The sequence below is a fragment of the Myotis daubentonii genome, chromosome 1, assembly GCF_963259705.1.
Source record: "Myotis daubentonii chromosome 1, mMyoDau2.1, whole genome shotgun sequence".
In the NCBI taxonomy this organism is placed as follows: Eukaryota; Metazoa; Chordata; class Mammalia; order Chiroptera; family Vespertilionidae; genus Myotis; species Myotis daubentonii.
The window spans coordinates 209,361,237-209,388,313 of record NC_081840.1 but is presented as its reverse complement, the minus strand read 5'-3'; the positions used below and the strand labels follow the sequence as shown (position 1 = coordinate 209,388,313).

General features: G+C 42.8%; 1 protein-coding gene across 1 annotated transcript in view; it reads right to left on the bottom strand.

Moving 5' to 3' along the window:
• The window catches only part of SMIM14 (small integral membrane protein 14), a 61,145-nt gene extending 40,189 nt beyond the window's left edge, over nt 1–20,956 (bottom strand). The window contains exon 1 of the mRNA XM_059673131.1: nt 20,820–20,956. The gene's annotated coding sequence lies outside the window, so the exon portion shown is untranslated. The remainder of the gene's footprint in view (nt 1–20,819) is intronic.
• Nucleotides 20,957–27,077: the final 6,121 nt, after the last annotated feature.

Here is a 27,077-nt window from a genome sequence, read left to right as displayed (position 1 = left end):
ACACTTCCCACTGGGGATGTGCCCGCAACCAAGGCACATGCCCTTGACCGGAATCGAACCTGGGACCTTTCAGTCCGCAGGCTGACGCTCTATCCACTGAGCCAAACCGGTTTCGGCTACTTGCTTATTTCTTGCTTCACTAATGACCAGTAAATTTCCTTCCAGTAGCTAAATATAACAGAAGGAAGAAAAAAATTAAAAGACTACAATAGGACTGAGAATGCTATGGTAGTGAGATTTGAATAAAAGACAAGACCATGAAGATGATTAAAAATTAAGGGCTAGTAAGCAAAATGTAAATAAATCTCAAGTGTCTCAGAGACATAAGAGTTAAGATAGCCAAGAAAGTATATAACATTTTTTTGAAATAGGTAAGGCCCAAGGAAACAGTGATTCCCAAAAGAGGAACTATAGCTAATTAAGAAACTTTTTTTAAAGGTAACCGTAAGTCATCTAAAACATGCAAATTAAAATGTGAACTTTCACCTAAAAACAAAACAAAGTATAATGAAAGTTTCATCATACATTCCTAATTCTACAGTTAACTGCTACAACCCCTCCGAAATGTAATTTTTATCAGGAATTATAAAAATGTTCGTATCAATGTATGTTATATGTGGCTTGCTTTAAAATATTCTAAGACAAGGAAAGAGATACATCTTCCTTACAGAATTCCAAATACTAATAGGTTTATCTCCTCCCCCAACCTTGAATGAGGATGGTACTTAGTGACTCATTTCTAAAAGGCAGAATACATAAAGAGAAGGTAACTACAGTAGAGAAACCTAGCAAACAATCTTAACCAAAAGATTGAGGTAAACTTCATTAGTGATGTTATGTTCATATCATGTACTCTTTGATATGATGTGATGAGAAGGGCACTTCACCTCTGTGGTATTCTTCTCAAAAACCATAACACCAAGTCAAATTATGAGAAAAATCATCAAACCCTAATTGAGGAGAATTTTACATTTAACCAATGGGCCTCAAAAGTGCAAGGGCATCAAAAACAAGGAAGGCCTACAAAACTATCACAGACCAGAGGAGTTACAAAGCACACCACTACTTCTTCCAGGTGATCCTAGAAAAGTCTTTATCTATATACTAGAGGTCCGGTGCACGAAATTTGTGAACAGGGGTAGGAGGTGGGGAGAGGGGGGTCCCTCAGCCCAGCCTGCACCCTCTCTAATCTGGGACCGCTGGCTCCTGACCACTCACCTGCCTGCCTGATTGCCCTAAATGCCTCCACCTGCCTGCCTGATCACCCCTAACTGCTCTCCCCTGACAGCCTGATCGCTCCTAATCGCCTCTGCCTGCCTGCCCGATGCCCCTAACCATTCTCCCCTGCCAGCCTGATTGCCCCTAACCACCTCTGCCTCACCACCATGGCTTTGTCTGGAAGACGTCCAGTCTATCCGGTCTAATTAGTATATTACCCTTTTATTAGTATAGATATAAAGCTCTTGCTGGCACCAATCGCACGGGTGTGTTTCAATCTGTCATTGTTGATCGTGAATTTGGTTGACACTTCTATTATAAAGGGCAAATAGTGATATTAAAATATTTCTTCTAATTAATTTCCTTTCAATGTGCACTAATTTGTGCACCAGGCCACTAGTAAATGATAAAAAGAAGTAAGATTACTACTGACATTTTACTTAAGTCAGTAATACGGGGTAATGTACCATTATCATCCATTATTCTCCAGAAACTTCTGGAGATTGCCCTCCCTGTGAAACTACCAAGAGACCTAGAAATTAATTTTTATTTGAGGGAGAGATAGGCATTTCTGTCCTTCCATGCAAGCATTCAATCCCTTTACATTTTATGACTTGGAGTCTCTGGTCCCTGTTGCCGAAGCTCCCTGTGGTGTCAACATAAACTGAATGCAAGACTGGAAAAGGTCTTTTCCTTTCTTTTTAAAAAAATCCTCCAATTCCCACCTCAAAATATAACAAAATGGCAGCTTATCCTGTACACACCTCCGATCCATTCCTTACTAAGAAAAAGAGAAACAGTCAGTTCTAAGAACCCAAAATCTGATTTGTCAACTTGATTCCTTTATTTTTTTCAGAGTTGAATAATAAAAATATGTACCCTTATTTAACCTCCTCACTTTTTTCCCCAATCTCTAGTTTCCTCTCTTCAATAAAGGTTAGTTCCCTGCTCCTGGTTCCAAGAGCAATATTACTAAGAAATTCATTTCCATCATAAGCAATGAGTCATAGAATCAGTATGCTCGATGTGAAATTCCTGTGGTTAAGGGAGAAAATATGTAGAATTACTATATGCCCAAAATTTAAACCTATATTATTCTTTATTAATTATTCTACATTAAAATGATTATACTGATTCTGTTAAGGTAATCAGATGATGTGTTTTCTCCTTGTTTTCTTAATTGTGTATACTACATTTTACTTTATGAATCAAATTATATATAGGGTGTGGTAAAAGTAGGTTTACAATTGTGAGTACACAAAACAGTTTATTCTTGTATTGCTATTTATTAACTACTAGAGGCCCAGTGCACAAAATTCATGCGGGGTGGGGGGGGGGTGGGGGGGGCGTGTCCCTCAGCCCAGCCTGCACCCTCTCCAATCTGGGACCCCTTGGGGGATGTCCGACTGCTGGTTTAAGCCCGATCCCACACCTAAACCGGCAGTCGGACATCCCTCTCACAATCTGGGACTGCTGGCTCCTAACTGCTCACCTGCCTGCCTGCCTGATTGCCCCTAACCGATTCTGCTTGCCAGGCTGATCGCCCACTAACCGCTCCCCTGCTGACCCGATTGCCCCCAACTGCCCTCCCCTGCCGGCCCGATTGCCCCCAACTGCCCTCCCCTTCCGGCCTGTTCGCCCACAACTGCCCTCCCCTGCCGGCCCGATTGCCCCCAACTGCCCTCCCCTTCCGGCCTGTTTGCCCACAACTGCCCTCCCCTGCCGGCCATCTTGGGACAACATGAGGGGGGGGGCCAACATGTGGCGGCCATCTTGTGATGAAATCATGTGCGGGAGTGACGCCACCTAGGCTTTTATTATATAGGATTGTATTATTTCCATATTAACAATTCTAGACTTACTTTTGCCCCACCCTTTATTTACATGAGTATGTAAATTTATAAATATGTGCAAACATGTATACATGTAAACAAAAGGTTCTACACAAAGTAAATACTAAAGGTTGATGCCCAAACTTCCACAGATGAAAACTTAAACATAAATTTTTACCTATGGAGAGATGCTTGCAAATGGTCTAAAACATTAAGGATTTCGTATTTAAAAATAATTTAGAATTGGTTGCCTCTGGAATGGGGCTAGGACACAGAAGTAGTAATGAAACATTTCACTGCACACCATTTGTATCTGAACTACTTACTAACTTTTTAAAAGAACAACTTCTTTTATTTTTTTCTTTCTCTCTCTCTCTCTCTCTCTTTTTTTTTAGAGACGGGGTCTCGCTATGTTGCCCAGGCTGGAGTGCAGTGGCTATTCACAGGCTCGATCCCACTGCTCACCAGCACTGGAGCTTTGACTTGCTCCATTTCCAACCTGGGCCAGTTTACGCCTCCTTAGGCAACCTGGTGGTCCCCCACTCCGGGGAGATCACCATATTGATGCCAAACTTAGGACGGACACCCGATGGGCATAGCACACTATAGCCCAGAACTCGTCAGCTCAAGCGATCTGCCAGCCTCAGCCTCCGGAGTGGCTGGACTACAGGTGTGCGTCACCGCACTGGCAAGAACAACTTCTAAAGTAAGCTTCCTATTCCCCTTCCAGAAGGGACAAATAATTACATTTAAATTTGCTCTTGTAAAGAATATGATAAATTATCTTAACCCTCTATCTGAACCTCATTCCTGACTCAATTTGTTGGCTAGAGGTAATATGGTAAAGCAGATATCTTCAAAACTCTCTAAGTAAATGTGTAATAAAATGAACCAAATCTCATCATCAATGAGAAATGACCAAATATAAACAGACCATACAATGGAAACTTCTGAAGTCAGCCTTTGTCCTAAATCTGAGGTAATCATTCTTTGCAAAATCAATTTTCAAAGTGTTAGGTCTGACCAAATAATCAAATCAATAACCCCTTCCCTGGGAAACTGACCTTTACTGATTTCAGAGAGGGAGAGGAAGAGAGAGCTAGAAGCATCAATGATGAGAGAGGATCATTGATTGGCTGCCTCCTGCATGCACCCTACCAGAGATCGAGCCCGCAACCTGGGCATTGCCCTTGACCAGAATTGAACCCAGAACCCTTCAGGCTACAGGCCGATGCTGTATCCACTGAGCCAAACCCGCTAGGGCAGAAACTGACCTTTAGATCATTTCGCAACCAACATTCCCTTTCACTTACATCACATTCCATTTGCTAAGATCAGTATCTTTCCCCTCTGGACTTGCCCAAAATCCAGCCAGAAAAAGCCTGCCTGGAGTCCTTTAAAATCTCTGACTCCCAGTCCCTGGGTGCTGGCGCCATTTTGGGGCTCAGCCCATCTGGTCTCCAGATGACCTAATAAATTTATAATCCCTTATCACTTTGGCCTGATGCATTTCTCCTTCAGCGACCCTAATATTTGGTGCGGAAAACCCAGGGGGTTCCACGGAGAAGGGGAGCCATCACCCCGTCTTCAGTCACCCCGAGTTTGCTACTCAGAGAGCAGTAGGCAGCGGCTGCTCGACCTGGGCTTACCTCCAAATCCTACTCGGGTGACATGATCGCCAGCCTGGATTAGGCCTCCCTCCCTTATAGCCCTCCCGAACCAGCCAAGGAGGATGCGGGATGGGGAACCCTCCTTCCCATTGCTGATCCCCCTTCCCTGCACTCAACACCAGCTCATTTCATCTCCGGTAAATAACAATTACAATTATCTTCTATTGTAATACTGCCTGGCCACAATATAAATTAGACAGTGACTCACTGGCCCGAGAATGGAACTTTCAATTTTAAGTCTCTGGGACTTAAGACAATTTCTGTCACTGCAATGGGAAATGGTCAGAGATCTCCTACACTCCGCAATCATCCTTCTCTCTGTCAAACTTGCTCTACTTATCAAGTCCTACTTCTCCACTCAAAGCCCCCTTCTGCTGGACCTTTCCACCCTGAGGCTTCTGATCCTTCCTTCTCCGACCTGCCAGGTCGCTCAAACCCTCCCTTGCACCCTTCCCATCACCTGCTTCTGTTCCCCTATGGGTCCCCCGAATCCACCTCATGTCCCTCCTCCAACTGCCCCGCTGTCTTCGGACTCCATCTCTTTGTCCACCTCCTCAGCCTTCTTACCAAGCCCCCTTCTGACTCATTCCAAGGCAACCCAGCCTCCAGCTCCCATCCTACCCTCCCGAGAGGTAGCCCGAGTCCTGTCTGAGTACACATTTTCCATGTCCAACCTCGCACAGATTGAGAGATGTCTTCGGTCTTTTTCCACTGACCTGACCACCTTTAATAAGGAATTTGGGTACCTGACCCCACCCTATAACCTGACCTGGCACAACATCTACATCATCCTGTCCTCTCTAACCCCAGAGGAGGAGGAGGAGCACCTCTGGCTAGCAGCTCAGGGCTATGCCGATGCCCTCCATAGACAGGACGCGGCGGCAAACCAGGTTGGTGCTGACGCGGTCCCCTGAACTGACCCGAGATGGAACTATCAGGTCAATTCTCCAGGGCGCCGGCTCCGTATCCATGATCACCTGTTTCATTGCCAGACTCAAAAAGGCTGCCTATAAGGCAGTCACCTATGACAAACTTAACAAGATCACTCAAGGTTCTGACAAAAACCCAGCTCTCTTCCTCTCCCATCTCACAGAGGCCTTGCAGAAATTACCACCTTAGACCCCACCTTCCCAGAAGGAACCCTTCTTCTGAACACCCATTTTATATCTCAATCAGCCCCTGACATACACCACAAACCTTGAAAAACAGACACAGATCCACAAACCCCTCAAAGAGACCTTGTAACCTGGCCTTTAAAGTCAAAACAAAGGCAAGATCAGGCCAAGACTGAGGCCAGAAGGAGGCCTTTCAGCTCCTAGCCACTACGCTCACAACCCCAAACCAAGTGCTGGTCCTCCAACCAAGGGAGGGGCTAAGCCTCCTCCGGGACAATGCTTCAAATGCCACACAGGGCCAAGTCCTGCCCAAACCTGAGACCCTCACCTGGGCCCCGTCCAAGGTGTGGAAGGGAAGGCCACTGCAGATCAGACTACAGTCTGGCCTCTCCAGGTCAGACCTCAGCCAGTCCAGCAAAGCCGCCCTCTGGATCTCCTGGGAATGGCCACCGCAGACTGAAGCCGCCCAGGCCCTGACAGGGCCTCACAGACTTACATCACTAGGACAGAGCCTCAGGTAAGGACTGTGGTGGCAGGTGAGCCGGTCTCCTTTTTAATTGACATGGGGGCCGCTTATTCTGCCCTCCCCAAGTTCACTGGGACCCTTGTCCTCTCCTCAGTCTCGGTTATGGGGGTTGGCACATTAGTCTCACAGCCATTAACCACCTCAGCTCTACACTGCATCTTACTAAATACCCGCTTTATCCACTCTTTTCTCATTCCATCCCAATGCCCAACAGGGCTACCATGCATCCCCCCATAAAGCCCAGTTGTCCCAAACCACAGTCACCTACCTCATTCCACTCTCACCCCACAAAGTCGAACCATTACCTTAGGCCATAAACACCTTATCTCCTCCATGACTATCCCCTCCTCTAGACAAGATATAGTTTCCTTTCTCGGGCTCACTGGGTACTTTCTTCTCTGGGTTCCCAACTTTGGTCTTCTCGCAAGGCCCCTCTATGATGCGTGAGAAAGGGACCCCACACTGAGCCTTTAGATCCCAAGGCCAGCATTCTCATCCCCTTTAATGCTCTAAAAAACTGCTCTCACCTCAGAGCCTTCTCATCCCCCCTTTCCAAAGAACAACTTTCTTTACTGTAAAACTGCAAACACTCACTTAACAGTCTTGCTACTATCAGAAGCTGAATTCATTATCACCGAAACCTTAGCATGTTATCTCTAAGGAAAATATGGCAGTTTTAAACCCAAGTAGCTGGCAGCCTGGAAACTACAGTCCTAGAACAGGCTGTGGTGCCTGCTTCTCCCCCATCCCCGCCCCGCTTTTTCTCCAGCCTCATATGCCTATACATACTTTTCCAAAGTCTTTGGTAACTTAAAAGCTTTGACGCATTACTGGGTTAAATCACATACATCTAAATATAGCAAGTTTTAAGTTCACCTTTTGTTAAAGAAAACCCATAAAGTAGATTTGGAACTGTTAATGTAATGTGCTTTGTTAAAGGTGTGTTTCTTGAAAGTGAGTGTGTTCATAAATGTCAATCTAAGAAATGCTGGTTGTTTACTTTTTGGTTATCATTGGAGAATTAAGGTTACTAAGAGTTAAGAATTATAATTAAATTGGAAAGAAATTGTATGGGTTTGGTAATAGAAGGCATGAGGCATAGATACGCATTATAAAGGAAAAAGAAAGTACGTTAAAATTGTAAGAAAGTTTGTGAAAGTTGATAAGTTTGTGAAAGTTGTAAAAAGGTTTGTAAAAATTATAGAAGGTTTGTAGAGAGAAATGTTAAAGGGAAGTAATATAAATGACACAGGCCAGTAAGCTAGGACAAGCAGAATAGGGAAACTGTGATAATTAAACAGCAGTTTGCATCCATCTAGAAAATCTAGATGCCAAACAATCTGCAATCATCTAGTAAATCCTATCTTCCCTAAACCAAGGACAGTTAAGACATTTATGGTTTGACCCTGGCCATTTTGGCTCAGTGGATACAGCGTCAGCCTGCGGACCGAAGGGTCCTGGGTTCGATTCCAGTCAGTCAAGATCATGTACTTCGTTTGCAGGCTCAATCCCCGGCCACAAGTCGGGGCCATGCAGGAGGCAACCAATGGATCTCTCTCTCTCACATCAATGTTTCCCTCTCTCTAAAAATCAATGGGAATATATCCTCTGGTGAGGATTAACAACAGAAAAAAGAGTAAATAATTTGCATTTTTCCTCCCCAACCACAGGGTTAATAGCTTAAATCAACCTATTCAGGGAGACAGATAGTACAAATCCAATTAGTGGCATTTGCCAACCACACCCAAGTACAAGTAAAGTTAAGAGAATAAACCTTATTTTGGTATATTAAAACAGTTTAATAAATTATGAATTTTTCTCCCTACCTTATTTATCCCTCTAGAATTTGGCAATTCTTAATGAGTGAATCATGGCAATACGTTTCTTTGCATGAATTCAATAAGACCACTTTCCAATTGTTGTTTTATTAACCAAGTTTTTAACTGGAATGCCATGCCTGAAAAAAATGTGCCTGGATTTAGGGCACCACAAGAAAGCACTCTCAAAACTGATTGAAGCCAGTCAAAAGCCACTTGCAAGAAAAAGCCTGGTACCTTGCTTGATCATGTGGCTCATAACTGTCTTTTCAGTCTGGCCTAGTCAGGGATGCCGCCCAAAAATTAACAGAAAGAGCCACAAAGATTAGAGAACATTCATCAAATTCATGGGACTACTGGCTAAATATAAATTGGACCACTTTTGAACCTTCACCAATCAGTCTCTCAGGGAAATCATGTTGTTACAACCCCTCACTCCAACCATGAGGAATCTATACAGTGTTCCAGCCAACTACAATCAAAGTCCATCTGCTTATGATCTCAATGACCCCCCTCAGCAGGAAGTACGGAAGAAATGACCTCTGACCCTACTCCATAAAATCAAAAGGCTGGAATAGGTCTGATCAAATAATTGAATTGACATCCCCTGTCCTGTGAAACTGACCTTTAGATCATTTCACAACCAACCTTCCCTTTCACTTAGACCACATTCCATTTGCTAAGACCAGTACCTTCCCCTCTGGACCTGCTCAGAATCCGGACCCACCCAGAGAATTCTCCGCTGAGAAAAAGCCTGCCTAGAGTCCTTTAAAATCTCCGACTCCCTGTCCCTGGGTGCTGGCGCCATTTTGGGGCTCAGCACATCTGGTCTCCAGATGACCTAATCTATAATAATAAAAGCTAATTAGACGAGACAGCCGAACGTCCTTCCAGACAAAGCCATGGTGACTGCGAGGGCCAAGGGCAGGGAGCCACGCAGCCAGCAGCAGCAGCAACGGCAGGGTGATGGGGACGGCACCTTCCCCTAATTGGCCCAGTCGCCTCCTGCAGAGAGAGGCCAGAGTGCAGCTTAGGACATCCTAAGCCACCAGTAGGACATCCCCTGAGGGCTCCCAGACTGTGAGAGGGGGCAGGCTGGGCTGAGGGACCCCCTCCAGTGCACGAATTTTCGTGCACCAGGCCTCTAGTAAATTTATAATCCCTTACCACTTTGACCTCATGCGTTCCTCCTTCCAGTGACCCTAACACAATTGCACCTTTCCCCCTTCCCCTATTCACCCTCTGCTGGAAGCTTTAACAATTAAGAGAATCAAAATAGTAAAACAACAGTGTACACAGCCACTATTAATGTTCCTATAATATTTTATCAAATTGAGTTTAAAATAAAGGCAAATGGTAATACATTTTAAAATTCATTTTTAAAATACACACCAAACAGAAGGAAAAAAACAAGGGCTAACACAGGTTTTGTTTTATGTTTTTTCCCAAGGCACATCCAGAACCAAAGACACTGGATGCATACTATAGCTGGGATGGCAAACAGAAAAAAGGTGAAGAAGGATAAGAGATAATAAATATTACAACCCGACCCTAACCGGTTTGGCTCAATGGATAAAGCATCTGCCTGCAAAATGCTCTATCGATTCCGGTCAAGAGCATGTACCTTGGTTGCGGGCACATCCCCTGTTGGGGGTGTGCAGGAGGCAGCTGATCGATGCTTCTCTCTCATCGGTGTTTCTAACTATCCCTCTCCCTTCCTCTCTGTAAAAAAATAAATAAAATGTATTAAAAAATAAATAAATATTACAACCCAGTAAATAAGATATTAGTTCTTCTTTCTAGAACTTTCTGAACATCCCAACCATAATTCCACCTCTAAGGTTCTATTTAAAAAAATCTAAGATGTACAAAAGTGGTTATCATCCTATCCAATAAAAGAGAAACATGGTAATTGGCGTACGACCGATACCCTTTTCATTGGCTAATCAGCGAGATATGCAAATTAACTGTCAGCCAAGATGGCGCCGGCAGCCAGGCAGCTTGAAACTAACATGAGGCTTGGTTGCCTCAGTGACGGAGGAAACCAACGTTCCCCGCCTGCCTCTGCGTCTGAGCCTGCAGTTTAAGAAACATTGTAACAAATACGCCCAACTTCAGCCAGCAGATTCGCAACATTGTAAGCAAAGGCCAGAAACCTACTTTCAGCCGGAGGCCTAAGAGCTGGAGCCAAGCCTCAAGCTAAAGCTGGCCCAGAATTAAAAAAAAAAAAAAAAAAAAAAGGAAAAAAGGAGCGTTTGGGAGTTCAGTCACCCCCAGCCCGAAAACAGCCCTCAGCCCCTCACCCAGACTGGCCAGGCACCCCAGTGGGGACCCCCACCCTGATCCAGGACACCCTTCAGGGCAAACCAGCCGGCCCCACCTGTGCACCAGGCCTCTACCCTATATAGTAAAAGGGTAATATGCCTCCCAGCACCGGGATCAGCGTGACAGGGGGCAGCGCCCAAACCCCCTGTTCGCCCTGCGGCTCTGTGACAGGGGGCGGGGCCACAACCTCCCTATCGGCCCTGCTCTGTGCCTGATAGGGGGGAGCTCCCCCCCCCACGGGCCCTGCTCTGTGTGTGACAGCGTGCGGCGCCCCAACCCCCGCGCCCCCGGCCCTGCTCTGTGTGTGACGGGGTAGAGCCATAACCTCCCCATCAGCCCTGCCCTGAGTGTGAGAGTGGCGGCGCCCCAACCCCCTGATCCGCCCTGCTCTGTGGGTGATAGAGGGCAGCATCCCAACCCCCTGATGGGCCCTGCTCTGTGCGTGACAGTGTACAGAGCCCCAACCCCCCTGATGGGCCCTGCTCTGTGCATGACAGGGGGTTGCTCCACAACCTCCCCATCGACCCTGCCTTGAGTGTGACAGGGGATGGCGCCCCAACTCCCCAATCGGCCCTGCTCTGAGCCCGACCAGGGGCTGCACCTAGGGATTGGGCGTGCCCTCGGCCACCCGGGAGCAGGCCTAAGCCAGCAGGTCATTATCTCCCGAGGGGTCCCAGACTGCTAGAGGGCACAGGCCAGGCTGAGGGACCTCCCCTCCGCCCCGAGTGCACAAATTTTTGTGCACCGGGCCTCTAGTAGTTTTATAATAGTAAAAAACAGGAACAAAAGGAGTTCCAGTCAGGATGATAGCGTAAGAATTAAGAAAAACAAAATCTAGAATAATCTAAATGTCTGGCTAAAAAGGAATGTTTAAATTGTAATATATACTATGATGTATTATGCAGCCCTATGTTTCATTTTCTTTCACGACATGGGGAAATGATCACAATACAATATTAAAGTATACTAAAGATAAAAAAAAATAAGCATAGCCCTAGCCAGTTTGGTTCAGTGGATAGAGCGTCAGCCTGCAGACTGAAGGGTCCCAGGATCGATTCCGGTCAAGGGCACATGCCCAGGTTGCAGGCTTGATCCCCAGTGGGGGTTGTGCAGGAGGCAGCCAATCAATGATTCTCTCTCATCATTGATGTTTCTATCTCTCTCTCCCTCTTTCTTCCTCTCTGAAATCAATAAAAATATATTTTTAAAAAATAAGCATAGCACATGCACATAAGTATAAAAAGCACAGAAAAACACACACTTTAAAAAGTTGAAAGAAAATATAACCAAATTTTAACACTGGTTATGACTTGGTGACATGATTTTACTTTATACATTTTATCAAATCTATAATAATAAAAGCACACTATGCTAATTAGACTGGACAAAGCCAGGGCTGCGAGGGAAGCCTGGGTCCCAGCATCAGGGGGAAAGCAGGCCTACTCTTGCACAAATTTCGTGCATCAGGCCTCTAGTATCATATAATGATCATATATTAACTCCTATAATCAGAAAAATTTTTTGAATGCAGAAAAATTAACTTCGATGTGTTCTTTTTTTTGTTAATTAACTTAGATATGTTCTTTTTTTTGTTAATCCTTTTGTTATTTTCCATTGTTTTTACAAGGTGGAAAATAGAGATGCTAGCCAGTGAAATGGGGAACTCAGAAAAAGCATCAATTCTATTGATGAGAGCTCCAGAGTTGTAAAACCACAAAAGTGAATCATATGTCAGAAATTGCTGGAACTGCCCCCAGGACATTCAGGGAGCCTGTTTTCTCTCACTTGAGTTTGCTCTCTATTCTTTAACCTTATTCTAAATTACATTGCAGAGGTAACTACTCACCTCTAAAAATAATGTTTTTCTAGAAACAACTTTCTGACCCTAAGATTTTACCCAGTAGCCAATTTAAAAACTGATCAACCAAATGATCAGGGCTATCCCAAAACTCTGGCTACCTTGCATATTAAACAGGGAAAACAAAATATTTGTCTATTAATTCCAATATGATATTATACTATATACTAACATATAGTTGGGATTACTTTTATCAGATGACCCAGCATCTCAATGTAATAAGGAGCTCAAATTCACCCACATCCAATGCTTTGTGAGGCCTATAAAGACAACTTGTGAGCAGTACAGAAATTAAACCATATTTTCTCTTAAACCATATTTACATCTCTGATGGGCAAGGAGAGGATACCGACTCAAATTCAAATCAAGCAATCATTATTTATTAAAAACTGTACTAAAGCTACATATGGGAGAAGTTAGAAATTTTAAAAATTTACATGTTGAAATGAACTCCATTATATACCCTAAATATCACAGTTCTCTGTGCTTAAGAACTCTCTGAATTCTATTCTGAGATTTTAAAAAATTCAAATTAACGGTCAAGCAATTACAGTTACAAATTTCTTATATATTCCTTCTACTGATCCAATAAAGTGACCATACATTGTTCCATCTATAAATAGCTATTTATAAGAGAAAAATATAGTGAAAACCACTTCTGAAATTCTTAACATAAAACATGTTTACAGTTCTGCTCAGTCGATAGAGCGCTGGCCTGCAGACTGAAGGGTTCTGGGTTCGATTCTAGTCAGGGGCACATGCCTCGGTTGCAGGCTCCATCCCGGTCCCAGGCAGGGTGTGTGTGTGGAGGTCGACCAGTAGATGTGTCTCTCTCACATCAATGTTTCTGTCTTCCCCACCCCCTCCCTTCTATTGTCTTTAAAAATCAATAGAAAAATATCCTTGGGTGAGGATTAACAAAAATAATTTTTTTTATATAGGATAACAAAAAGCTTAAAGACACTCTTTCAGAGGACACACTATTCAAGAGGAAGAGACTAGAGCAAGCTTAAAAAAACAACAACAGCCCTGACCGGTTTGGCTCACTGGATAGAGCGTCAGCCTGGGGACTGAAGGGTCCCAGGTTCGATTCCGGTCAAGGGCATGTACCTTAGTTGCAGGCACATCCCCGGTGGGGGGTGTGCAGGAGACAGCTGATCGATGCTTCTCTCTCATCAATGTTTCTGACTCTCTATCCCTCTCCCTTCCTCTCTGTAAAAAATCAATAAAATATACTAAAAAATAAAATAAAATAAAAATAAATAAATAAAAACGTGTAAAAAACAACAGTCCTAGCCAGTTTGGCTCAGTGGATAGAGCGTCAGCCTACAGACCAAAGGGTCCCAGGTTCAATTCCGGCCCAGGGCCCTGGTCAGGACTCACGTAGGAGGCAATTAGTTGATGTGTTTCTCTCACATCGATGTTTCTCTGTCTTTCCCTCTCTCTTCCACTCTCCCTAAAAATCAATGGAAAAATATTCTCGGGTGAGGATTAGAACAACAAAAAAGAAGACAACAAAATGTTTTCTTTCCATAGAGAAGAATGGGAATGTATAGAGAAAACAAGGTCAGCATGACTAGGAAGCCTGTGCACGGTTTCACTGCATAGATCACATGTAGATTAGAGGATGTCAAATCTTCATTTATTCAGATTCTACAAATGACAACTTGACAAGTGCTACTATTAAAACTGTGGGGATGCAGCAGTTCTCAACCTCTCATTTAAGGAGGAAAGAACTGATGCTCATGAAGCTTCAGTGACTTACTCAGAGTCACACAGCGAGGTGGGATTCAAACCCATGTCTTCTCTCACTTCTCCTTTCCTGAAAAGGATATTGCTAATAAGTCCTCAGGGGACTAAGTAACTGGCAGGAGAGTTCTGAGGATATAGAAAACATAAAAAAGCCCCGTCTTCCAAGAGCGCCAGAGTAGTAGAAATACTCTGAATTACATATGATAATAATATAATTATACACCAATATCATTAGCCAACATACATGTCACAAATGACTTCTGTGGTAATCTGGAGAAAGCTCAAGTTCAAAGAAAAGGAGAACTATTTCTCTCAACCTTCTATCACACTGATATTAAAGTTAACTCTTCAAGGTCATCACGAATGTTCTTAGCTCCATGTCACTGCAGCACAGGACTCTATTAAAGGTCCGCCTGGGGTTGCCGCCACTCTTCTAGAAATTCCCAGTTACTACGACCCTATTTTCCTTTCCTTTCTTTCCTCAGTGACCCCTTTTTTCCTTAGCAGTATTTGATCGTATTCTAGGAATTACCTTAGGGAACACTTGCTAAAACATCATGGGACCACAGAAAGAAAATCTTAGATAAATGATTCAAGTTATGGCACTACTACTGAGAATGGATAAATTACTCAGTCTCTCTGTGGCTTCAGTTTCTTTAACTATAAAATCAGAGTGTTAACTGAAACTATTCATTTTAAAGGGTCGTTGCAAGGATCAAATGAGAATTTGTAAGAGTGCTTTATAAACTGTAAAATGCGCTGGGCCAATTCAACTCTAAGCCCTTAGATTTGAAATGTATCTTCAACCCTCAGCCAAGTTCTCTGTATTCTGCTTTAGAGCGTTTGTATTCCCCTGGGGCTCAGCTATCACTCTTGGGCATAAAAGAGAAAGGGAAGAAAGAAGTCTCTGTTCTAAATCTTGGTCTCTCACCTGAAAACTTCCTATCCTTCCCTGGCTATTCCTTGCTCCTGTACAATCCCAAACATTCTCTCAAGGTCCGGGAGTAAACATTTATTATAAGTAGCTAAATAAAGGAAAACTTTTCAATTGAATCATCTTTGTTTACAGTCAATATCATAACCCAAAGTGTCATAGTCAGAGAATGTCTTCTAAATTTCTACTCAAGAGTATTCAGTAGTCAAAAAAAGAAAATTACATATGCATTTCATAAAATAAAAAAATAAAAGAGTACTTAGTAGAAATACTCTGAATTGTAAGATTTAAACTCAAGGTCTATTTTTCATAAGGTAAAAACAGAAAAATTCAACAGATTATATAAAAATTCCATACTACTACAAATCACAGTGTATATAAATTGCTCATAAATGTTAAGAAAGCACTTTTCAACAGCTGTATTACAAAGTACTAGTGTCTTCTGAAATTGTGAGGTACATCACAAGTAATGTTACAAGTTTATGCCTGATTTACATCATTCAGATAAATTAGAGTAGAATCTATTCTCAGTATCATTCTCATTCACTTGCTTGCCTACATGACTTTTTGAGCAGAAGGAATTATGGCTACTGCTCTCCCAACTCCTGTAACTTACATCCTCTCTCAACCATGCTGCAGCCTAGAAACTTGAATAAACACCAAAGATTTCAAAATGTCAAACAAGTCAATTTCTTCCACATTACCTTTGCTAAGAGTAACAAAGCAAAAAATACATACTATGTTAAATTAACTTGTTTTTTAAAAAGTATATTGTGAGCTAAAACAAGATAGCAGCCAGACCACTGATCTCTAGGTCTGGGGCATATACCACGAAGAAGACGCTTACTGAATCCCTAACTTGATTTAAAGAACCTTTATTAGCTGTCAAATTTTGAAAAGTGCTGCACCTGTTACACTCCTCAATGAGTGCGGTCAAGTAAAAACCAGCTTCATCCTGTATTTTTACAAAGCTGAGACTCACATCAATGCTTTGACCTAAGTTTTAAAAAGGAAATGAAAAGTCAATATGAAAATAAGCAACAGAAGGTAACTTTCCCCAGAACAAATGCATTGAAGTTTAAAATGTTATAAACAAAATATAAACACTACTATACACCTAAAAATTTTAGCTTAGAAAAAATAAACACTTTTCCAGAGTTTAATTTAATTTTAAAAGCCATACACATTTATAGTTTTAAAATTCAAACACAAAAAGGTTTAAAAAAGATAATAAAACTGCAAAAGTAAAAGGTACTCTCCTTTCCTCAGAGGCAACTTCTAGGTATTGCAAGTATATGCATGCTATATATACTTGTTATATTACTATTAAAATCACTGCACTTCAAATCACTACAATGTTTTAAATATGACTTATTTTGTATTTAGACTGGTTGCTCTAATTATTTAGAGCTTGGGTTAACTACTTAAAGCCATGGTTCAGCACAATATTTACTAGTATAATGGTGAAAATTAGAAACTACATTAATGTCCATAATTTTTTTTAAAAAACCCACTTTATTCAAAATATCTTATAAAATACGGCCAGTTAAAATCAAGCTTAGAAAGTTTCGAAGGCCATGGTATAAAACTCATTAAGTTAAACAAACAAGAAATTAGGTTACAAATCTATGTGAATATTATATCTCATTTACACCAAAGATGAATTTTTAAAAAATAAAACACTGGAAAAGAATATGTGGAGATGATTTTTGAATGAATGGATTATATTTTGTTGTTGTTGGCTTTATATATTACTATCCTTTGTAGCTTTTCAATAACATGTCTCTTGTTTAAAATGGTGGGGGAAGGGCTATTAGAAACGTGTAGCCAATTTAAATTTAAATACAACAAAACGATTCATGAAAGTAGTGCTAGTAGCATATTCAGATAGCTAAAACAGGTAGATTTATTTAAGACAACTTCCATGATTCTGTAAGTCAAAAAGACTAGTCAATACTGCTGTAATATAAGGAGGTACGTGAGCTTTGTGTCAAGGGAAAATTGGGTTTGAATCCTGACAGTACTAGTAACTTTACATTGGGCAATTTATCTAAATACCCAGAGTCTGTTTCCTCCAGTGTAAATTAGGGATAACAATATCTGACTTGGAGGGTTGATATGTCAGGTAAACTTAATATAAAGGAAATAAAGGGACTGGCATATATATTCCATGAACAGTAAATGCCATTATTATTGATATTCAGACAGGTAATTGTTTTTTAATGTCAGACTCAAATAATTTTCAGCCCTCTTTCAGAATGGCTTTCAAAGTGCCAAACTGTTCTTTACCTAACTGCAGTTTCTACTGATACGTGCCCAACTACGGAAACAAACATTCAAATGGAACAGTACGTTCAAGAGGAATACAGACATATTCACCAAGTTCATGCATTCAACCAACATTCATTGAGTACCTACTATGCAGTGAAAAGACAAGACACGTCCCATTTTCAGAGTTTAATTTCTAGTGTGGGAGACTGAATATAAAAAAAAAAGGAAATTCCAAATAGTGACAAATATTATGCAGAAAACAAGAGAAGTCAACGCAATGCAATCTCCTTGAAGAGGCAACATCTGAATCAAGAGCTGAATTATATCATGGAATTAGCAAGATCTGGGATAAGAATAGTGAAGCCGTAGGGTACAAGCAAGTGCAAATGCCCCAAGGCAGGAGCATGCCTGGCAAGTTCCAGGAACACTAGTGGGGCTGGAACAAAGGAAGAAACGGATGTGGCCAGGCTCCATCACGCTGATCTAGTGCCAAACAGGTAGTGCCTGACAAGCTTCAGTGAGGAGTTTGGATTTTATTTTGAATATGATGGGAGGCTTTCAACAAAGGGACAACAAAATCTGATCTACATTTTAGGATCTCCTAGACCTAGACTGTAGTCAGGGGAACGAACCATAAAAAGCCAAAGTGGAAGCAGGGAGACCAGCAGGTTACTGCAGAAGGCCAGGTCAGAGATGGTGATAGTTGGCAAAGGTGGTGGCAGTAAAGGTGGGAAGAAGTGGATAAATCTAGAATATATATTGAACACTATAACTTAAGGCAAATCAAAGAAAAAGAATTAATCAGATAATGAGTAATTAGCACCTGGGACTGATTTTACTTACCCAAGAGATACAGAATGAAAATAGAGGCTTAAAGGTTTTAGGTAAATTTATGACTAATGGAAACCAAAATTATCAGCATATTTAGGGTACTTCACAATATGTACTTATCCCTTGAAGCTGAGGTGAAGAGGCCATTTCCTTCTCTTTTGGCACCACCCATAAAGCACACATCCAAGATTCAATGTCAATAAAGCATACTTAGTATGACTCATAAAGTAAATCTTTCAGGACCTTACTGCTGCAGGCCTGGACAGCTGGTCAGCATTGGGAACACACTGTGACTATGAAATAGAACTAAACCTCTACCTGAATCAAATCACTAAAACAGCAAACACTTTTGAAACTTCCATATTGTCAACTCAAGTTATTCTGTGCTTGTTCTTCCGACAGTTAAACTAGAAAGGCCTTACTTTGCCACACAACGCATACTAATTTCTTAAATCTTATATCATAAATATTTGGGAGGAAATCTTTTAAAACCCTCATTTTTATTGTTATGGTCTGGCAAACATACAATGAATAGTCCTTAAAAGTTAAGGTCCAAAAACCCACATCTGAAAAAGCAGGTGACAGCTTTTCCTGTAAACCATTTCTGTATAACATATATAAATTCCACCCAGGCTGGGTAGCTCAGTTGGTTAGAGCATCGCCCTGATATGCCAAGGATGTGGGTTCGATTCCCAGTCAGGGCACATAGAAGAATCAGACACAAATCGAAGTTTCTCTCTCTCACTCTTTCTCTCTTCCTCTCTATCTCTAAAATCAACAAATAAATTTTTTTAAATATATGTATAAATGCCAAAAAGAAGTCTGAAAGGATATAAACCACAGCTAACATTGGTGATGGCAGGAATATTGATGACTTTTTTCTTTTTCTTTTTTGTTTATATGCTTTAATCAACATTTTTCCCAACTATTACAAATTATTTTGTGTAAGCAAAAATATTCAGTTATGCATTAGCATAAAAGGTTAAAAAAGAACTGCAAGAAAACAACTAATTCAACAGGATTCCAACTGTGGTGTTAAGAAAAAGATTTCAGCCCTGGCCAGTGTGGCTCAGATGGTTGAGCATTCTCCAGAGCAGCGGTTTTCAGACCTCAGGGACCACCAGTGGTCCACAGACCATCTGTTGCCCACGCTGCTCCAGAGCACCAAAGGTCATGGGTTCGACTCCTGATCAGGGCACATGCCCAGGTTGTGGGTTTGGTCCCCGTCCTGGATCTCCCAAGTTTTTCTCTTCCTCCTTCGCCCGCTCCCGCTCGCTCCCTCTCCCTTCCTCTCTCTCTACAATCAATTAAAAAAAAAAAAAAAAAAAAAGAACGAAAAAAGATCTCAACTGCCCTCGCAGGAGGAAGACATTTGTTAAGAAGAGGTCCACACAAGAAGGTCCCCTGCAAGGTAGTCCTCTAAATTCGTAAGCACTCTTCCCGGCTTTGATAAGGGACAAGCAATTAGCACATACTTCTGTTTTTCTTTCTTATTGTTTACCAAAGAAACACCTCAATTAATGAGTTGGAAGGGGGGGGGTGTTCTTTTTAAAAAAACAAGTTTGGACAAAAAGGAGGTTTGGTCTTCAGGTCTCCTTGGTGTCGTGGGGGGCTGGCTGCAGGCTACGCTGGAGGAATCTGCGTGGCCAGCCACCGAGGTGGAACACACGCGTGCAGCCTCCTCCACAGAAACCGGCAGCCAGACGCTTCCTCAGCCTACGGGCTCTCAAGACCAAGCCAGCTGAGACAGTCACTGCCCTCCTCCAAGTTCCTGCAGGCAGAGCTGCCAACGATTTCTGACAATAACCCCAAAACTGGACGGTCTCCCTTCAACACCACACACAGGTTAATATGTGCACAAAGCTCACCCGACTCTCTTGAATGCAAACCCAAGGTATGAAGGCCACAGCTTCGACTCTGCCAACTAGGACAACCAGAAACATCCTGTGGACTCTCGCCGGCTAAGCAACATCGTCTGGGCGAAAATCTTCACACACAGAGACACAGCCGCTTTGGAAAACTTTGGCTTTCAACGGCAACATGGGATCTCAGGTGCTCCTGCCATCAGTTTATCGCGCACAACCTGTGCTACCTCTTGACTGTCAGCTCTGGTTCCACTTATTGAACAAACAGGAAAAAAAGGGGGGAAATCCTTTAAATTCGCAACACAATGCAGGATAAAAAGCTCCCGCTTTCTAGATGGCAGCTTTCCTGTCTCATCGATCCCAACAAAGGACGCATCTGGGTGCCTGCCTTAAACCCGGCAAGGGCTGAAAACCAGAGGTAAACGACATAGTGTGAATTTCAGGATTTGTGGGTCTCTCCTACCAGCTACGTAACGACTCCCTCTTTTACTCCATTATACGCCTCCACCCGAGTTAACTGTCTCGCCCTAAAAATAAAACCACCCGGGGCCATCGTCCACTGTCCTGCCATAGCCCCGACTATGGTTTCCTGCAGAAAAGCCAAATCGCAGGCTCTCTGCCTCGCTCCTCGCGGGGGGGACCAGGGCTCGACAGCAGCGGGGTTCTCCCGGGCAGACCCGCCAGCCCGGCCGGGAACCACCGAACCCGAGCAGCCGTCCCGCTCTGTCGTCGCCACCGCAGCCCGCGAGAGCCGGAGGACCCCCGGGGTGAGGAGAAGGTGGGCCGCCGCAGGGGAGACACTCACCCGCCCAGAAAACAACCGACGGGGCGGGGAGGATGGGGGCCGGGAGCTCGGCTCGGCAGAAAGACCGCCTGGGGCTTCCGGAACGCTGCGGCGGCGGCGGCTCCTGGCCTCGGGCTTCCTCCCCACCTCTGTTTTGGTGCGACTGCCCACGTCACTATTAGCCACGAGACCCGGATCTGCCCGCTTCCGCGGGCGGCGGCGCAACAGATTGCAGCGGCCCGCGACCCCGGCGGCTGGTCTGCGGAGCGTGCGCGAACGCCGCGCCTGCGCAGTGCGTCGGCGGAGGCGGGACGGGCGCGGGCGTCGCGATATTCGGGGGACGGATTGCGGCGGTTGCAGTTCCGGTTGACTGGGGCGAGGCCTCGCGGATGTTAAACTGCCCCCACGTAGCCTCTGCTTTGTCCGGGATGGACTGTTTCCTCTACTGGGCGTCCCTGTTTGCCCAAACGGATGGCTGTCCCCGACTGGAGTCTTTAGAATAGCGGGGGTGGAGGTGGGCGCAGGTTGATGTCCGCTGGGACAGGGTACCACTAACAGACATTGTTTTTGATCAAAGCTCAGGGCCAGGTGAAAATGGGGCAGAGAGGATTTTGTCTTAAGTACAAAGGGACGTTGAATGTGACAGCTGTTGATCCCCTTTACCCTAACATGTTTGCACTCAGGAAGCCGGCTACAATTAAGCTCAAAAGGAGTATTGCAAGGAAGATGTCGCCAAAGACGACTTGCTGATCGAGCGATGGGGGGGGAGGGGGGGTGTGAGACTGGAAGAGAGAAGCTGTGAGGTCGAAAATAGGATCCTATTCATTTAAAATGAAACCATCTAAGATTGTTAGGCAGCCAGCTTAAGCCTTTGTTATTTTGACCTTAGGTGCTGGAATAAGGATACTATTTGTGGAGTTAGGAATCGTCTTTTTAGACCAAGTTGGTGCTTCCTACTCTGGCCCCCTTATTAGTCTCACTGCTAAACGTTTGGGGTCCAGGAAATCTCCCAATTTGGCAAAGTTTAGGGCTACTCTATTGTTTTCTTAAGGTCCATGCGTTGACAAACTTAATTAAAATAGAACCAGTGGTCCCCTGTCTGGCTTCGCTCAGTGGATAGAGCATCAGCCTGCGGGCTGAAGGGTCCCAGGTTCGATTCTGGTCAGGGGCACATGCCCGGGGTTGTGGGCTCGATTCCCAGTTGGGGGGCGTGCAGGAGGCAGCTGAACCATGATTCTCTCTCACCATGGATGGTTCTATTCCCTTCCTCTCTGGAGTCAATAAAAATATATTTAAAAAATAAAATAGAACCAGTGGTAAAAGGAGTTACAAGAAAGATTTCACAAAGGTGCCTCTTGGCCTGTCCTGCAGGCGAAGTGAAAGGTAGCTGTCTTCCTCACTCTGACTTGGTGACTTTTGCGCCTACCCAGACTTCTACCTCAGCCATTTGGTTAATCATCTCAACTACCTGAGTCACCTTCAGAAAATTAGTATGATTAAGCGAGAGCTTTTAATTAAAGTGTTTGAGCACCGGTAAAGGTTTCTAGAAAATTAAAGGTTTCTGGCAAAACTCAAAAGTGTTTCCTAGTTAAACAACAGATTCAAAGTACAAGTCAAGCGTCTTGGCCCTTAATCTGCAATTCTTGAACTTGACTCAAATTCAGGGAGTTTGAAGTGGAATCTAGTGCCCCAAGAAGCTCCTGGGCTGACCCTGCAGCAGAGGGCCTTTAATCTGTGGGACAGAAAGTCTTGTTTGCTTGAGTGCACCATGCGCACATACGTGACAACACAGCTGTGTTTAAGGAAACAGTATGGTACAAAACTAGACTTGTACGGGTTATTGCAAAATTATCAGGACTTGCTTTATAAATTACTGGAAAATCGAGATGTTAGGATCCCTGGTGGCTCTAAGATTGCCTCTGTAGTCTCCTCCAGCCCTTTGAATGAGGGGCACGCTGACCTGTAGAACACAGCTGAAGGTGGGTGACTTCTGAAACTAGGTCATAAAGACACTGATTGCTTGCTCTGGGGGAAGATAGTCTCCATGCCACTCTCCTCAAACAGCCCTGTGAAGAGGCCCTTGTGGAGAGGAACAAAAGCCTCCCCAACAGCCAGCCAAGCACCAATTTACCAGCCTGTGGGTGAGCTACCTCGATGGGGTTGATCCTACAACCCCAATCAAGCGTTATATTAGAATGCCTACCGACCCAACATCTGCTTGCAGTCCCATGAGAGAAAGGGTCACCTCTTCTAATTAAATGGAGTTTGAAAGGAATCCAGCTCATTATTTAGGTCAGAGGTTGTTTCATTTTAAGGGAAATAAAATCCTGTTTTTGAGCTCACAACTAAGAATACCTGGTGCTAATAACTACCTTCCCCTAACCTGTTGTATGTTTGAAGAAGCATGGGCTTTTGGAGTCGATCCCTTCCTCACTGGGTCTAGTGAAAGGTACCAGTTAAGATAATCAGCACTACCACCATCATTATTCCCTCCCAATATAAGGGGAAGACAGGAACAAGTGAAAGGTATCTTTTGGGGAGAAGGCAGTGTTCTTAAGGTAAAGTTACCCTTTGGGGGGATTGCAGTGTTCTAAATAAAGAGGGTATTCTCTCTCCTGTTGTGAGGGAGGGTAGAGAATTTTCCTTTTCCCCAAGATGGGGGAGGGAGTCACCAAAAGAATCACTCAAAGTAGGGGTACTTGAACCACTGAATTATTAGATGCCACTAAGTTGAGAATTGGTGATTGCCTCCAGTCTAAAAATTGCCAAGCAATTCGCCTGGTACTGCTAGGGAATAGAAAAAGAGACATGAGAGGGTAGGTAAAACTGAGAGAGGGAGGTGTTAGCTGTGTAGTGGGACAATCTGTATTTCTACTGTTGGAATGGTAAGAAGTTTCCCAAAAATCAAGTGGTACTACATGGTATAGCAGGGCCCTAGATAACTGCTCCATCACCACACACACACACACACACACACACACACACACACACACAAATGCACATGCAATGCATAGCCACACCAACTATATATTATCTCCAGTCAAAAGAAACTCAAGTTATTAAATTTAAAAAATCTTATCTTTAGAGGTACATAGTGATGTATTCAAAGCTGAAATGATAAGAGTCCTAGGATTTCCTCACATCTAGTAGTAGAGGTAGTGGGTGTGATTGTATGTTATATTGTTGAAGCTAAGTTCTGTTGTACAGTTTCCTCTACTTTTGTATATTAATTTGAATTTTTAATACAAAAAATTTTTTTAAATACCTTTGGGCACAAAAAGCTTTTGTAAAATAAATCAATTGAACCAATCACAATTTATAGACTTTATTTGGATCTCTATTTGAAAAACTGTCAAAAATTATAAGACAAGCCCTAGCTGGTTTGACTCAGTGTATAGAGCAGCCTGTGGACTGAAGGGTCCTGGGTTCAATTCTGGTCTATGGCACATGCCTGAGTTGCAGGCTCAATCCCCAGTGGGGGGCGTGCAGGAGGTAGCGGATCAATGATTCTCTCTCATCACTGATGTTTCTATCTCTCTCTCCCTCTCCCTCCCTCTCTGAAATCAATAAAAACACATTTTTTAAAAAAGTATAAGACAATCAAGAAAGTGAACACTAACTGGGTATCTGATGATATTAAAGAATTTCTGGCCCTAACTGGTTCAGCTCAGTGGATAGAGCATCGGCCTGCGGACTGGAAGGTCCCAGGTTCGATTCTGGGCAAGGGCATGTACCTTGGTTGTTTCTAACTCTCTATCCCTCTCCCTTCCTCGCTGTAAAAAATCAGTAAAAATATATATTTTTTTTAAAAAAGAAAAAAATAATTTCTGTTTAATGTTTTCTGTATGGTAACACTAAACACTATTGTGGCTATGTTTAAAAAGAGTTCTTTTAGAGCAGCGGTTCTCAACCTGTGGGTCGCGACCCCTTTGGTGGTCGAATGACCTTTTCACAGGGGTCACCTAAGACCATCGGAAAACACATATATAATTACATATTGTTTTTGTGATTAATCACTATGCTTTAATTATGTTCAATTTGTAACAATGAAAATACATACTGCATATCAGATGTTTACATTATGATTCATAACAGTAGCAAAATTACAGTTATGAAGTAGCAACGAAAATAATTTTATGGTTGGGGGTCACCACATGAGGAACTGTATTAAAGGGTCGCAGCATTAGGAAGGTTGAGAACCACTGTTTTAGAGAAACAATAAAATGTTACAGATGAAATATGTTATATTGGGAATTTGCTTCAAAATAATCAGGGAAAGGAAAATGGACAGTGGATTGGATGAAAGAAGATGGACCATTATCAATACAGATTGACCATGTATTGATAGTTTTTAAACTGGTTCATTATTATTATTTACTAGTGTCCTGGTGCACAGATTCGTGCACATTGAAAGGAAATTAATTAGAAGAAATATTTTAATATCGTTATTCGCATCTTGCTAATGCAAAGAAAATAGGATTCTACCAAGTCTCCTATCTACCTATTCCAGAACTTCTGTGAGGATCAAATGAGATGAGGCATGAGAAGACATTTCATAAACATTTGGTTAAACTGTAGAATGTTTGCACCTGGCTATGAAGCAAATTGGGTTCCTGGGCTGAAGAAACTCCAAGGAGGCTAGTCGCTAGGGAGAGAAAGCTGGGCGTTGCTATGTGATTACCCGGCGCCCACAGTCACTGTTTCCGGGCTGGGCTGGGCTGTGGGCCGTATTTTGTGCCATGAGGTCTTGGCAGCGTTGGCTGTGATTTGGTGGGGTGTTGCTCCAGGGTGGTGGTGGGGCTTGTGTCCCACTTGGGGGAAGCTGAGTGTTGGTTTGTTGACAACAGGTCCACAGTGCCATTTATTTTTTTAAACTGCCGGTGTGTGTCATGGCTGCTCCTGTGTTGAGCATCTGCCCCCCTGGTGGTCAGTGTGCATCATAGCTACCGGTTGGATGGACGAACACTTAGTCTTTTATATATAGAGATAGATTATACTTTTCTCTTTACATTGGTAAAAATTGATCCATAATATATCTCCTCAAAAACATATTTATGATATTTTAAAATTTATTTAACCTTGCTTTTTACTCCTCTATGAAAAATTCATTGTTGCCCTACCCAGTTTGACTCAGTGGATAGAGTGTTGGCCTGGGGACTGAAGGGACCCAGGTTTGAGTCAAGGGCACACACCTGGGTTGTGGGCTCAATCCCCAGCAGGGGGCGTGCAGGAAGCAGCCAATCAGTGATTCTCTCTCAAAAATTGATGTTTCTATCTCTCCCTCTCCTTTCCTCTCTGAACTCAATCTATATATATATTTTAAGTTTAGTATTGAAAACAAAAATGAAAAAGTTCATTGTTAATCATTCTAATATGCAAGTATTCAATATATTACATTTTGTCTAATGGTCAGTAACTGAATCAGAAGTTTTAGAAGTTCCCAACAGTGTTTCAGAAAATACATGTTGTAACATTGTAGATCTGAATCTATTGTCTCTATTCTTTTCATGCACCTTTTAAACTTACATTATCAATAATTCCTGTGCTGGAGCCAGCTCATACTTGATCCTTCCTTACAAGAGTCAATTGTGCCCATCTGTTCCCAACTTCAAGTACAGTGATGTCATACTGGTAGCTTTAAATTGCCATGGTAGGAATATTTTACACCATGGAAACTGGCAAATGTTACAAATTAAGGGCTACTCCCCTTACCCTCATCCCTAGAAATTTATTAAATATCTGCCATGACAACACTGCCAAAAAGTTCCTTTTTGTCATATGAAGTAGATATTTGTTAGGCATTCATAGTGCCATTCATACAAAGGTGCCCTGCTTGAAGGAAGTTTCATATACTAAAAACTAAATGTTGCCCTGGCCGGTGTGGCTCAATTGGTTGAAGTGTCATCTGTATTCAGAAAGGTGGCAGGAGTCTCTCTCATCCATTGATGTTTCTAACTCCCTCTCCCTTCCTCTCTCTGAAATCAATAAAAACACATTAAATAATATAGGAGGAAAAAGAAGAAAAAAGAAAGGTGGTGGGTTCAATTTCCAGTCAGGGATATACCAGATTTCAGGTTTGATTCCAGGTCAGAACACAAACAGAAGGCAACTGGTTGATGTTTCTCCCTCTCTCCCTCTCCCTATCCTTCTCCGTTTCTGAAATCAATAACAACATACCTTCAGGTGAGGATTAAACATAATCATTAATTTAAAATGAAATTTTATAAAACTTACGAAAAATAATGATTACACCACAAAAAGAGTTTTTAGTGTAAAATA